Source organism: Rhea pennata, chromosome Z (genome assembly GCF_028389875.1).
Source record: "Rhea pennata isolate bPtePen1 chromosome Z, bPtePen1.pri, whole genome shotgun sequence".
Classification (NCBI taxonomy): domain Eukaryota; kingdom Metazoa; phylum Chordata; class Aves; order Rheiformes; family Rheidae; genus Rhea; species Rhea pennata.
This window is the reverse complement of record NC_084702.1, coordinates 12,746,854-12,762,100: the sequence shown is the minus strand read 5'-3', so window position 1 is coordinate 12,762,100 and position 15,247 is coordinate 12,746,854. Positions and strand designations below refer to the sequence as shown.

At 36.1% G+C, this 15,247-nt stretch overlaps 1 long non-coding RNA gene across 4 annotated transcripts in view; it reads right to left on the bottom strand.

Annotated features, from left to right (window-relative positions):
• The window catches only part of LOC134153585 (uncharacterized), a 48,396-nt gene that overhangs the window by 26,100 nt on the left and 7,049 nt on the right, over positions 1–15,247 (bottom strand). For 3 of the 4 annotated variants that reach the window (XR_009961178.1, XR_009961176.1, XR_009961179.1), the window contains exons 2-3: positions 14,247–14,313; positions 10,101–10,551 (exon numbers count right to left, since the gene is read on the bottom strand). This is a non-coding gene — a long non-coding RNA (uncharacterized LOC134153585). Of the gene's footprint in view, positions 1–9,769; positions 9,982–10,100; positions 10,552–14,246; positions 14,314–15,247 lie in introns of those variants that run through there. The other variant, XR_009961177.1, reaches the window with a different exon arrangement.

The following is a 15,247-nucleotide window of genomic DNA, read 5'->3' as shown; positions in this document are numbered from 1 at the left end:
AGTGCTAAGGTCCAGATCAGAAAAAAAAAAAACACGAGAACTTGGTTGGAAACAGAGTCTCTGTATTCCTCTGAGGCTCTAATACCCTTCACAGCAATTTTTTGGTCCTGTATCAAGATATGTCTTTTCCAGAGAGAGGCAGAGAGAAGAAAATCTAATGGCAATTTGAGAACTTGAAGATTCAGCACAGCACTGCCTTGCATGTTCTCCAACTGTCGCCAATTCAAAGCTGCTATTTTTTTTTCTGTAGAAATATAATGATGAAACTTAATGAGTTCCAGTAAAGAACAAAGACCCCAAAAGGAAGACAGACATGCAGCAGCACAAATGCAGTGACTGCCAAATCCATTAGTTTATTGACAATACCACTAGATGGTATCCATTCTCCAGCTTTCACTTTTTTTTTCTTTTTCTTTTCTTTTCTTTTCTTTTCCTTTTCTTTTCTTTCTTTTCTTTTTCTTTTTTTTTTTTTTTGCCTGTTGCTTTGTCAACCCAATCTGGCACAAATGTGCTCATATTTATCCCAAATATGCTTAATTCACTACATTGAAAGTCAGTGTAAGTAAATATATACATACATATATATATATATATGTATATTTTTGTTTATGGTAGGCTTTTTGCTCATGACACACAGTGCATGCGTCAGTTCATCCACAGTATCTGTCCCAGCTACTTAGTGCAGAACTTTCTGTCTAAGAAGTATGAATGCCAGCTTGACAGCCAGCTCTGCTAACAGCATGTTTCAGCCACTGAGTGTTTTCACACAAGAGTCTAGTAAACATGCTACTCAGGGACAACACATGGCTGTGCTGTGTGAAGCAAGAGGTGTATGAACAGGCCAGCAGTCAATAGACAGGAATGCTAAAAACTTCTTCTAAACCTAATGTCCCCCAGTTAAATGCAACCTAAGCAGCCACAAGCAAAATGTTTACTGTCTTAGTAGAGACATCACCTAAGGAAGTTATTGAGGAGTTATCACTCAGCTGGTTTAGATTGCAGTGAGCAGCTTGTACTTTCTGGCTAATCTAGTAACAGGTGGACTTTATCTATTTTTCATATTTTAGGAGGAGATCCCATTTGGAATTAGCTCTAAATTTTACTAATGCTTTCATCTTCTTCGACTTTAATGATTTTACTTGGAAAGTAGCTCTTTAAAGTTCTGCACCTTAAAAGCAGCATAAGGAAAGGCTCTATCATTCTAAGTTATTTCAAGATTCTGTCTGGATTCCCAATGCATTTTTTTTCAGAACTTCAACACATAAGAATACTTATTTGCAAGATGATAGAGTCCACATTTTCTGCAAAAAAAAGTTGACCTGAATTTCTCTAGACTTTTTTCATCTTGTAGCCTTATCTTTAATACTTTTTTTCTCATCCGTCTAGATGTGATTTTAACCTGTGCTTTACTTTTCCTTGTTAATGGAACCCTGGTGTCAGATAGTAATTTACTTTACAAACGTTCTTCATAATAGTAAAATGATGGCAAGAGTTTATCTGTCAGTTACTCTAGCAATAAAGCAAGGGACTCTCTTATCTTCATTGCCTTTCTGAGTTCTGTCACTCTTATTCCAGGTTTAGCAAAAAACAAAGAAATGATATTTTGGCAAAAAGAGCAGATACCTAGCAGACACCACTGGTAGCCCGAAGCACCACTGGTAGCCCGAAGCAATAGGAAAACACTCAGCCATCATTTCTGAAAACCCGATGCTTTCCTCCTCTGGACTGGACAGAAAAAGACTAAACCCTTGCATTAACTACATAGGTCCTAAGCATCTCCCCAGGGATCTGGAGGTGCAAGAAACTGCAGTTGACTATGGAAGGTCATGGTGATGTCTGATGGTAAGATAGAAAACATGGAAAGCTTTGCAGAGAAGCATTTGTCAGAACATAATTAGAGGGAAAATATTACATGTTAGGTAAGAGATCCTGCAAAATGTTCCAGACTTACTTGTGCATAGGATTTAAGTTATTTTATTTTGGAGTATCGGTTTATGTTAGCAACTTCTTGCACGTGTGTATAGCCATTACTTTGTCTGTCAAGCACACACACTATAGTGGTACCAAGAAAGAAAACCACTCTTCTGGGCAGTACATGTGGTAAACTGGTATTCCATTTTTGAAGAATTTACAAGTAATCAGGTTTAATTTTATGGAGCATGTGGAGGATTTCAGAGCTCATATCTCAATAGTTTCTTTTTTATCCCCAATACAATTCTCTGTGGAATCACTGATGCTCTGTAATCAATTTTCCCCAATAGACATGCAATATACTTTGTAAAGCAAAGTTTAGTTTTCTTTTCTTCAGTGTACTAGGATAACCAGACATATGGTGGCCCAGGAAGACTACTATAAACCACGGAAAATTAGGCTTTTCTACTGAGGCATACAGAACACATGAACTGGTTCTAGCCAAGGATTTCTGAAAATAGCCACATCTTAGTGGCTGTAACAAATAAAAAAAGTCTTGGCTTGTGTAACAACTTGCACAACAGCATTAACTATTTATTGGTAATTATATATTTGCTGTCCTAATAACATAAAAAACAGGGAGGAAAGCAGAACACTGTACAGAAGAGCAGGCTGATGCGATGTTCAGAATTTATATTGTTCTGAGGACTTGTTTGACCTGTAACTATCTGCCTCAGGCTTTTGCTATTAATTTCACAGATCGAAAATCACTCACGTGCTTATCTGCAAACTTTTATCCTTGCACCACAAAGATAGAGTGAAAAGGGGCCAGAGATGCAAATGCTGTCATTCAAGTGCTTCCACCAAGTGCATACTGTCCCCTAGTAGGGTTGTGCTTATTTATGCCAATGCTGGAAAAGGTTGTGAGAGCATGTAATGGTGATAAACGGTGGTATATGTTAATTAGCCAAATAATTCCTCTGCCTAGCCTGAATCAAACTCGTTTAAATACTACTTGCTCAGCAAAGAAGCTGAAATCCTTTTACAGGTTTTGATGTGTAAAATGCATGCTCTGAATCTTTTCCAGAACAATGGACACCTTTGTAGACAAGATGTTTGAATCATCTAAACCTGGGGTCTATGAGAAAATAAATGGATAAAATAGAATCAAAATGAAAAATCATCATTTTATAATTGTGCTAATGAAACTTCAGTTTATCCATTCCCTACTGGATTGTCTGATGTCTAATAATATGCAGGCTCTAGTTAAGGTTTTCCTGCAGTTGGGTTATATATGGAAACAGTCTTCAATGATTTTTTTTCTAACACCTAGGTTGCAACTTCCCACTGAAGCTCTGAAGGTTTTTGACATATCCTTGAATATACCCTCCAGCTTCCTAAATTCACAACATTTTAAGCATGTTGCATCTGCAGGACTTTCAATTCTATTTGTCAAATTAGCTTGACAAAGGTTAGTGGGTTTTGAAAGTCATGAGATAAGTGTGCAGAATGATGTAGAAAGAGACTGCTAGACACACATATAACACGATTTTTTTTTCCCTCTGGCTTCAGACTGGAAGACTGGCACAGTGCAGTGATTATAGAGAGGGCTAGACATAAAAGTCGTTTTAGTTATTTAGAGCTTAACTTAGACTGCACAGAACAAAGAACTGCCCTACTCCAGTAGGGAGTCAGTGACACTGACTCAAAGTTTACAGTATGCTGGGCATCTGGACACATTTTCTTCATGTAGGATGCAAGGCATTGGTGAAAATGTGGCCCAGAATCTGCAAAGTAAAACATCTGTAGTTGGTACAAGAGGGTGGATGATTTGTTGTATAGGAAGGGAGGAAAAAAGGAGGAGGATTTCAAACTTTTTTTTTTCCTAGAGAGGGTAGCTATACCTATATCTTTATGTTAAACCATAACTACTCCCTCTTCATATTTTTTTCTTTAAACTCTGATATTAACATACTTATTTTCTACAAAAATCTTCCCCAGATGAACAGATGAGGCTTTTATGCTCCGAAATAAATATAAATAATTCCAGAATCTCCCTAGACAACTTTACTAGTTGCAACTGAAATTCTAGGATTTAGTAAAGATAGGTATACAGGATAATTCAATCCCTTAGAATTTGGAAGAAGAGGAAGGGTACATTTAAGGACTCACACTAAAACAAACAAATGAAAGAAATCACTATTTAAAAATGGGTTTTGTGGTTTGTTTTGCTTCAGAGAAACTAAGCTATTTCCTGCATCTGAACCAACTACTTGTCATTCCTTTGGCATTATTCTAACCTGTTGGTAACAGGTTTCCATATATATATATGTATAAAAAAAAATAATTAAAAAAAACCTTGCACCAGAGATAATAGACAGTTCAAGAACTATGATGTCCACAGCTGTTTGGAATCCTCTCCTAGTCCTCTTCCTACCAGTAAGTAATGGCAAAGAAAACGGACTGTTATATGCAGAAATGGAATGATGTGAAAGTCATTCATGATATTTTATCCCATTTACGTTGCATGTGAGGATTGCTCTGGCTTACCCAGAGTCCTAAGTTCCTGTGTCTTACAGAGGTTTCAAAAAATCTTCATTCTCAGCTAAAATGTCCGGAGGAATTGCTTGGCCACTTACAACCTGTATGTTTTTAAAGATAAATAAGACTGCCAGGTGATCCAGGGCTTCCAACAAGGAAACAATTTGTATGCTGGGTTTTAAAATGGAGCTGACTACATGCCAGAAACAAATAGTGTGTACTTATCTGATGTATTACTGCTCAAATGGATAGCTTGACACAGCTCAAAGAGAAGAAGAATAATATGGACCACACATACTTCAAAATGTCAAGCTGTGCTCTCCCTGCCTCTAAACAAAGGTGGGATATTTCACCCTGATATATTTCAGCCCTGTGCCAATGTTTCACTCAAACACATGTACCAAAGGCATCCTGAGGGTGTCAACACTGGGTATTAATAGTAATACTGTTGTTTTGGCATTCACTTAAGTTGTTCATCATTTTTAGGATGGAGTGTTTAAAGATCCCAGTCAAGATTAGTGGGCAAATAGCCTAAACAGTGTACAGCTTGAAAAGGTCTAACTGCTAGGCCAATATCATAAATATATATCTCTGAACTCCATCTGTGGTGTCTGCATCGGTCTTCAGGAAAAACTGGTGAAGATCTGATTTATTAAGGTTTATTAAAAAGAAGATTGAGATGATTTGAGTATCAGTTATGTGAAAGAAGAGATGACTTCCAATAAAAGATCATTCTTTAATCTATCTAATAAAGACCGTAAAAGATACAACAGGTGAAGCTAGACAGATTCAGACAAGAAATATTAATTACATTACTGAGGAAAGATGGTTAAACACAGGAACAACATATATGTCTGTGGTAGAGATGTCCTTATTTGAAGATATAGAGTAAAATCCTGTCTCCAGGTACAGCTATCAGGAAGTATGGGAGACACATACTGAGTGTTTGCTAGAAAGATGTGCTCCAATCCCCAGAGAACAGGTTAGCGGAGAAATTGTGGGGCCTGTATGAAGAATATTTTTTGGCAGGTAAGACTAGATCATCACAATGGTCATGTTTTGTCCAAAACTCCTGGAAAAAAACAGGCAGCCTTTGCCCTTGCAGCTATCTGTCCAAAGAGAGGATGTTTGAGTGAAACACTCAGAGGACACAGATAGACATAATAGCCTCTTCACAGATGCCCAAAAATAGGGCATCACCATGACTAGCCTTATCTCTCTTTGCTCGTAAAAATGGTGTTCTCAAGTAGACTGTACTGCTTTCATCTGAGATTTGTTACATACACCTATTTGTGGAACATCTGCCTTATTTTAAGATTTCTAGGCATTTCACTGACGAAACTCTCATAGGATTTTGTTCAGAAACTGGGCAAGATCTGTTGTTAACTGATTTCTACTCTGCTGTTAACTATGTCCAACTCAGGCTCAATATTTTATTCCTGAGTGAATTACATTCAAACACACTTCTATCCATATCCATTCAAGTGAAGCTGTGGTCTCTAGCTCATTTAGACACTTTTAGGAACAGAATCATCAGACTTTAATTTGCTTCAAATAACATATTTTAACACATTATAGTTCTTCATGAAGCATGATAGTCTAAATATTAAGATAATGTGCTTATAAGAAGTAGATCCTGTCTCTTCTGTGTCCCTGGACTGTACTGGCTCACCTTGCACACATGACATGAACTCTCTTTCTCCTCCTATCCCTGGAATTGTATTGCAGACATATATTTATGAGCAGTGCAGTTGTACTGCTCTTTGCAGCTGTGGCAGTCTAAGGTGAAAAAATAGCAAAGTCCATAAGGAGAGGTGGTGTCTTTGGTCAGCCCAGCTCCCATCACTGGAAGAAAATGAATGAAATTTCAGGACCATGAGGCTTTCACCTCCCATCTGCAAGTGAGATCCATCTGCATTGACAGTGGCCTTGACTTGGTGCCTCACAAAAAATCTCTTCTTGAGTGCTGTTACTAAACATCACAAAACTGCAGAAAAATTATTTTATGTGCAAGTAGTGGACTTGACAGAAAGGATGAGATTCTCACTGGAATCCTTAGCCTCTACTGTAACACCTAAAACAGGCTCCAATATATTTATTCACAGCTATTTCATCAGTCTTGCCTAAACTACTGTGTACATGTGAATGTGTTTACACAGCACTGTTCTATTCTCTCCAAGAGAATGTTTCAAATAAAGACTTGTCCTAACAGAGCCTTTTTCTAAGGGCTCTGGGAGAAGTTTCTTATGGAAACACCACACAGTATATTGTCCAATAAGATATATGTTCTTAGAAATATGTGGCACTTTACAACCAATTTCTTTTGCTGACTTTTACTGTTGTTAGAAGTTACTTCACTTTTCCAAGCCCTGCTTTGCCAGAAATGATAGAACTTCTCTTTAGATGAAACTCTCCACTTAAAGAGGTATCACACTAGAAGAGAAGCCTAAAAATTGAACTGAACCACTTCCCATTGTTGCCGTGCAAGTAGAAGAGTGATAAAATTTCAAGGAGCATATTCTTACTCTTTGTACCTGAACAGTTAGGGAGGACCAAGCAAAAAGAAATGCAGGCTCACTTTCTCTTTCTCACAGTCTTGCATGTCAGCTGATATGTAATCCATGTGGATCCAGTCTAGTGTAGCCCACAGACAGCTCCCCATGAACTTTTTTGAATGGAATCTGCCCTGCAACAGCAGGGACAACTTTCATAGCAGTCAAAGATGGACTTGAATGGATATTTCCCTCCTAGATTTCATGCAATTGCTTGTAACATTTTACAAATGCAACGATTCTGTGTGGGTGGCATTCTGCACTTGTATCGTATTAAGATGAATCATCACAGCAGTGATAAATGAAGCTCTGTGGGAGCGCTATGAGTCTCTATTCACTTTATTGCAGCACGTAAGGCTTTACTAAAGAACTGTGTTGACGTTATGGGGTGTGTGTACAGCCTAAGCAACAGAGGCTTAATGCTGTACCTGGGTACATTTGTGCCTGGAAAAGGATGACTCACAATTTACTGTGTTTTCTCACTTTTGCCATGGCACCTGATATTCAGCCGGATTGTCGTTCCAGTGGTTGCAGCAGTCTGTCTGTTGTGAATTAGTTTTTAACTCTGGTGAATCCCATGCTCATCCCTCATCCCACGCTCTCTGGAGTTTCCATGTTCTTAAATGAAATTTCCTAACAATACTGGAGTTGCTCTCCAATTCTTTTTTTGCAACTAAAGCAGCTCACGATTTCGCCTTAAAATCTACAAGCGACAATCAAACAGCAAATTCCAATAAAACAAACTTAAACGATTTCCATCCACACATGTTTTAGTACCTATTCCCTTCTGGAGCTCTTTAACTCCTTTTCCTTCTTTCAGATGCCAGGCCTTCAGTGCTACCCCCAAGAGCAGGCACTAAGGTTCCCAGTCTTACCTTCTTGCTGCATTTTTTCCTGGACATTTCAGGCAACTCAGATACCTCTGAACTTCTAAGTGCTGTCACAAGAATAGGCAGAAACTTCTGATTTTCATTAAGTTCCTTCTTTGCCAGGATTAGGTTCATACCGTGCTTCCCAGCCCTATAAAGGCTTTCAAAGTATTACGTCTGTAATTCTCTCAAAATAAGGAGGGGATCCGAAGTGGCTGAGGCTATAGTGATCAGTCAGAATTGAGTCCTCTATTAAATAGTTGAAAATGGCATTGTAAGATTTTACTTATTTCTCTGTTCTTCCCATTCTATTCTAACACGTTTTCAAGGGTTGGTAGCATCCAGAAGTGCTGGTTTTTCCTGTGTACTTCTGCAGAAAATTTAATCTAGTTCAAAACACCCTGCATGGATGTGTGTTGCAAACATATATCCTAAATGGCCTCAGAATCTGCTAAGCACTTACCATTGTTTCTGAAAATAAAGACTTTTCATTTAAAGCACTGGAGAAAGAAAATTTTCCGTATGCCTTTGGCTTCCACATCAGAGGGACCTTTGTCAGCTTTCAAATATTCACCCATCCCTTTACGTCTGCACTGCAAAATGAAGCTAGAATACATTCCTTCGCTGTTCAGCAATAAAGAAAGGTTCCTTTTTGTATGTTTTTTCCCCACTTCAGTTTGTTCTTATAATAAAATATATCCCTTGTGGATCTAATCAAAATTTTTTTTTTTTTTTTTTTTTTTGTCTAACAACAAAAATATCTAAGACATGCTTTCCCTACACACACACCCAGCACAGGTACAAGCCCACTCTCAAATCGGTATGCACCTTCACTTCTCTGGAATACATGCAGACATGAACTTAGACCAACTCTAGAGCTGGAGAAACTAGGTATCTAAATACCTTAGTGTATGTCACTACATCTGTTTTTTTTTTTTTTTTTGCAGATGGATACAGTGGATAGAGCTTAGCCTACTTACAGTCAGTTTTTCAGATTTCCTGAAGCTAAATGTGAACTTTTTGAAACAGAAATATGGAATGAAATATATAGATTAAAGGGCTTTTCTGGGGGCCCACTTGCCACCTCAAACGTGACCTTACGTTTGCATGTAATTTGAGCACATATAACCTCCTTCCAAAGCTTTTTGAAGAAGGCCCAAGAAAAAAAATAAACCGACATATGCAGTGTTGAAAAGCAAACACCTATTAAACTTTTTGCATACCTAAGGACAACCACTGGAATGACAAACCTTATTTCATTCACTAATTTCACAACCTACGAGTTCTAATGCTGCCTGTTTGAGGAACTACATCAATAACACGGGACTGTAACCCATCACATGGAAATGAGAGGCACTATAAATTGTCAGCTCTGCTCAGAAGAAAAGACACAGCTCTATTAGTGGCAGATACCACTCAGGAGATTTTGTAATACTTTATAAAAATGAGATGTATGGGACAAGTAATGTGAGATGTTAGTTATCCTGCAGAGTAGACTGTTAGGTCTTCATGCCAGACAAAATCCTCCATGAAAAGAAGGCTGTAACTGCCTTTTTGTATTACATATATATTATAATATTATATATATATATACATTTTGCAAAAGTACTTAGGAGCCTAAACCATTTCTATTTCCCTCATTTCCAAATAAATCAATGATTGTTTGTGTCTCCAAATCATAGTTCCTTTCCAGCACAGACAAGGATGATGGTGAATGAAGAAAGGTGGCTTATTCTCTCATCTGATATTCAAAGCAGGCTGCCTGTATCTCAATGACTATAGTTCAGCTTAAAGAGCTCTGCAAAAGCCAAAATCTTGCACAGAACACAAAACAGAGCTTCTAGTGTTATTTCATATGATAATAAAATTCAACTCTCAGGATTTTTTTGGTTTTGTTTATTTTTATAGCACTCCACTATTTCAGAAATACTCATAAATTGTCATACCCCGAAACCATGCCAGAAACAAGTCCATTTTTTTGCCTGTGGCTGATTCCAACCACAAAACATAAAAGTCCACATCTCCAAATGCTAATACAACAATGATCCTGATGGGATTTCTCAGGAATGTTGCTGCTTTTAATGTGCTCTTCTACTAGTCAAAGATGGCTAGGAAAAGACAAAGAAAAAAAAAAAGGAAGAAGAAGAACAACAACAACCTCTCCCCACCCTCACCCCCCCCCCCCCAAAAAAAAAAAAAAACAAAAAAAAAGGCAGACAAGTCATACCTCAGAAGGATCCAAGTATGGAAAAACTAAAATCTCTGTGTCTTCAAGGCAAACAGATACTTTCCTTCCATGCTACTTTGCTGGTTGCAACTATCTTCTAGAATAGCCCTGCATCTTGAAACAGAGTGTATTTGGGAATAACAGACTAGCTATAAAAAAGTGGTGACTAATAAACAGAAATAAATTAAATTCTAGTATTTACTTCCCTTGGAATATAGTGTTAATAATTCTTGGTTATGTGGACAGTGTAAAAATATTTTTAATGTTAACAGTACACTTAGGATAAAGGACATTCTTATAGCAAAAAGGCACATCTAGCAGGAAGGAAACAACTATGGAATATACAAAGTAGTGCAGGCTACATGAGTGTATTGGCTGATATAAGAAGATCATCTGTCACAGGAGTTACAGCTTATGTGTTTAGCCAGGATATTTGTGCCATTGTTTTGTACTGATTTATATTAAAAAAAAAAAAAAAAAAAAAAAAAAAAAAAGAAAGAAAGAAAGAAAGAAAAGAAAAGAAAGAAAGAAAAAGAACAAGAAAAAAAGATTATTAGATTGAAGGTTTGGCTCAATGTTCATATTTTTCATGTATTAGTAATTTCAAAGGTTTTTTTTTTGTTTGTTCTGTTTTGTTGTTTTTCTTCTTTTGGGGCATGGAGAGGGAAGAAGCACTGTAGGAGGAGGCTCTGTTTTCTGGCCTAATTCAAGTCTCTGAATATATCCCACCAATGCGAATACGAAGATAGCTTTTCAAAATAATCTTGGTTGAATAAAACAGAAATCAAATTCAATCAGTGAAGAATTTAATATGGGTCAGGTGAGTCTCTGTAGTGTCTTGACTTTTATCTTTTTTGTATTAATCAAGGACAGTTCACAAAACACACACACACACACACACAGTCTTTTATATATACATATGCATAAATATATATATAATATATATACATGTAAAATTATTATATATAACATATATATTCATATATATATGTAAGTATTCAGCAATAAACTTTTCACTGAGACATATTAAACAGTAAGATTATTAAAAGTAATTCTTTTCATTTAATTTCCATAACCTAGTCCCAAAACTAAAATCTTATCCCCCATTTTTCAGGTTCATGGGTCTGTTGCTATGCAATTACCAGCAATACGAAATCAAGAACATATTAAATCTAAAGAATAAATTTTTTCTCAGTGTAGTGGGAAATCTTATTACTCGGTGGTTTATAGGCAAAACCACATGTGCTCATGTACACGCACAGTAACAGAGCTGCAGCTCACACACAAACACAGACATAGAGACTGTTTTCTTGCTAGAGCTGTCTATATTCCTTGCTTATAAATGGTGAGGAATAATTCTTGTAATAAAATTGACAGATTATCCTTTGCTACATTTGGCTGGTGTTTTGGAAATATCTGTAAATTTATTCATAGTCAGAAAAAAACAAACTATAACCTAACTATAACTTTGTAGGGGAAAAAAAAAAAAAAAAAAGGAAGAAGAAGGTGGGCTTCAAAATAAGCAGCTGTCTAGTTAAATCTTTCACTCTCTTGATACTTAGAGTAGAAAGTTTACATTTATCTTAACTTCCTATTATGTATAATATATAATATATATAATATATATATATAAGCTGATTTGCTTATTTAGGTCCCTGTAGAAAAAGTAAGAGTGAGAAAGACTGTTATTATTTTTTTTTTCAGGTTTTATTCACTTAATTTTACTAAGTGTTTTTTTTTTTCCAAATAAACAGCAACATCTTAAAAACTACTAAGAAATTTATTTATATCTGAGAAAATGTGTACAATCATTTGTATGTATGGCTTGAAAAAGAAAGATGACTATTTTCCTCTACTAAAGAATGCAATACTCTGTCCAGTCCTCAAAATGCTGTCTCCCTGCAAAGTGCTGAAAGTTTAATGTTTCAGAAAACTCTTAGTCTGATGGCCTTTAGAAGCCTTCTTTTCACACGCGTGTTGCCTCTCATCTCTGTCTCTGACATTAGGATATTTCAGTAGCCTTACTTTTTTAAACCAGTGGAAATAGTTTGCTATTCCGTACTTCACATTCATTTTTCCTTCTCCCTGTCTAAAAAGGAGTGAATATACAATAATATTTACACAGTATAATGGTAGTTGGGAGTGTTTTTCTTTCCTTTCTTCTCTCATTCATTCTTTCCTTCAAAGATACCTATGAGTTGGAATTATCAAATAATGTCTGTTTCAGTGAGCAGGGTATACAGTTAGGTTGCTAGAATACTGACAAGAGGCCAACGAAGAAAAAAGAGAGATTAGGGGACATCACATGGATTGCCTGCATCGAGAAAAATAGGTATTGGGCTGAAAGATATGGCCCAAACTAGAAATCTGACATTTTACCGAGGGAGTAAATAAGTATGAAATGTAGTTTAAATACACTTTTTGGTTAAAAATTTAGTTAAAAATTACTCTTCAAGGTTAAGATATTTATGCTTCTGTATCTCGTGCAGCTATGAAATCATTCATTGGAAAATGCAAAAGAGGATTTTGTTGTAATCCATTCAGCCCATAATGTAATATTACTTCAGCAAAATATCATCTGGTTAGGTTTTACCTTTCAAACATACTAATACTTTGCTCCCTTATCTTTTTAAATTTGAAAAATAATGAAAAAAGTCCTGAAATAATAGACTTGGAAGCATATGCCAATGGAACTAATGTTGCCTCAACTTTTTTGCCTGTTCTTACACAATTAAAAAAAAAATGGAAAAAAAAATGTCAGCTGTTTCTGCATTTATGTCCCCATGGTCCTTTTTGTTCTTCTATCACTGATAAAATGCATCAGCTACTTAGCAATGTTCTGACCATTTTTCTATGACCACACAAGCAGAGACAGATGTGCTCTATACGATCATCTTCTCTGCTATTATTATGGTTATATGCTCAGGAGATCAGCTGTCACAATTCCCACAAAAACAACTGGAGATTTTTCTTTTACATTATGATTCTGAAGCAGAAAAATCTATTTCATACACCTCTTAATGTTCAGCCTAAGAAATAGCGCAACTCTGGAGTAATGCCAATCTGTCAGTGGACCTCAGGACCTCTGAGGCAATCATTGTGGGATAAACTTCAAAAACAACAAACAGATATTCACCGCATGCTAATTTTGTTTCAGGACTAGAATCTTACCAATTCCCTCCAACAAAACAACATTTCTAGCCACTACTGAGTTCAATTTGTAGCACCCAGAAAAGCAATAGGGAAAATATCCCATATTAAATATCTTCTATTTTGCCCTATATAGTACTTCTTTCCCTTTTCTACTATTTGATATTTAGAAATCAGTATATATTGTCTTAGTAAAATTAGTATGCTTTCTCCATTGCTCATGCAAACACATCAAGAAACTTCACTTAATATCTGTGTTGGAAAAAAAATGTAAAACAAGCAAGCCATGGTATTCTGATTTGAGAGATGCCTGACTGCTGTTCAAGGGTTTTCTCTCATCAGATCTTTCAACGTATGCTTTTTCTGAATTAAAGAGTGTAGGCACCACCATAACCACAGTCCTTACACAAACAGGTCTCAGCTTTCTCAAAGACCTTGAATTTAATATTATATATAAGGAAAATTGATATATCCTACACTGCTACAGCACTGCAAAAAAGTTCACTAAACTTTCTTCTAGGACATACTTACTTGTTAAAGGATACAGATAAAATTTTGCTAGCTTTCACATCAGTCTGTTGATTTATATATGCGTGTGTATACACATATACATATTCTTTTTTCTCCTGTCATAGTTATTCTTGGTAAGAAGTCAGAATAAACTGGGTTGTTTTCTGCCTACTGTGCATAATTTTCTGTGGTGCTGAAAACACAGGATTTGTAGTATTTCTTGGACCAAACTGTGGTTACATACCACCCCATCATTAAACCAAAATTCTTCAGATACTCAGGATTTCTGAAAAAGTATAACTTTTATTGTAAGAATCTCAGTTACTTTCTTTTAATTATTAATATTTATGAAATAAAATCTAAAAATCAATTACATTAAATGTGAAAATCAAAGGAGAGCCACAGATAAACAATAAGCAAATGGAAAAAAAGAACAAACATTACAAGATAAAATTTTTTAAAAGTGTAATTTAGAGTCTTGCTTACCTTATATGCTGATATGAGTCTGATTTGCATCACAAACTTTGTCTTCAGTCATGAGATGGTATGAAACCTGAGGAATTTGAAAGGGTAAAAAAAAAGAGTAAATCAGGTGAATCTGAAAACACCAGTTGACAGAGGAAACTGTGATTTCAGTGTGATGGATGAGAGCCATACATTTACATATTCATTATTTGTCTCCTCTGATTAAGAGGACATAACGGCTCTTCCTATTTTTGCTGTTCAGATTTTGGAGAATTTGCTCATTTTGGAAAGTTATGGATACTGTCCTGATTTATGCTAATGACTCTACTTCAAAGTGGTCTCATTTGCATAAGTGATTGCTCCAATAATCATTTGAATTATAGCAGGGGGATGAGATATCCTTGAAGATATCCTCCTTCTAGATGGATATATGTGAGATTTAATTTGTCACTGCAATTGTACAAGAAGAAATAAAGCAGTTCACACGTATCCCACAATGGTTAACAGACCAACTTTTGAATAATATGGAATTTGGCCTACAGTATCAGGTTGCATAGTATGAAAATTGCACAAATTAAGAAAACAGAATCTACCCATTTCTTTCTTACTTTTAGGCATACCCATGCTTTTAGGTTTGGCAGTGAAAGGTATTGTTTCTCCAGAGAACACTGCTAAATAATGTGAAGGTTAAAATGTTCAAAAATAACAGTGAAGGTCACATAATGACTGATCTCAGATAAAACTTTAAAAGAGAGACGTGAGCACCCTCCAACACTGCTTGCAGGACATGGCCATCAATACGTTTGACAAAAAAAAATCTGCATTTAGACTTCTTTTTTTTCCTTTTAAATAGAAAACTGTGAATATAACACTGCTGCCCATGAATATAAAAACATCCTCTGAGCTATGGAGAAGATACACTTTCTTAACTATGGAGTCAGGAATGACCTCCCCATAATTCAAGTTTTAGGAGGAACAAGAATAGGAATGTGGCCAGTGCCTGTGTAGCAGCTAAAGCAGTA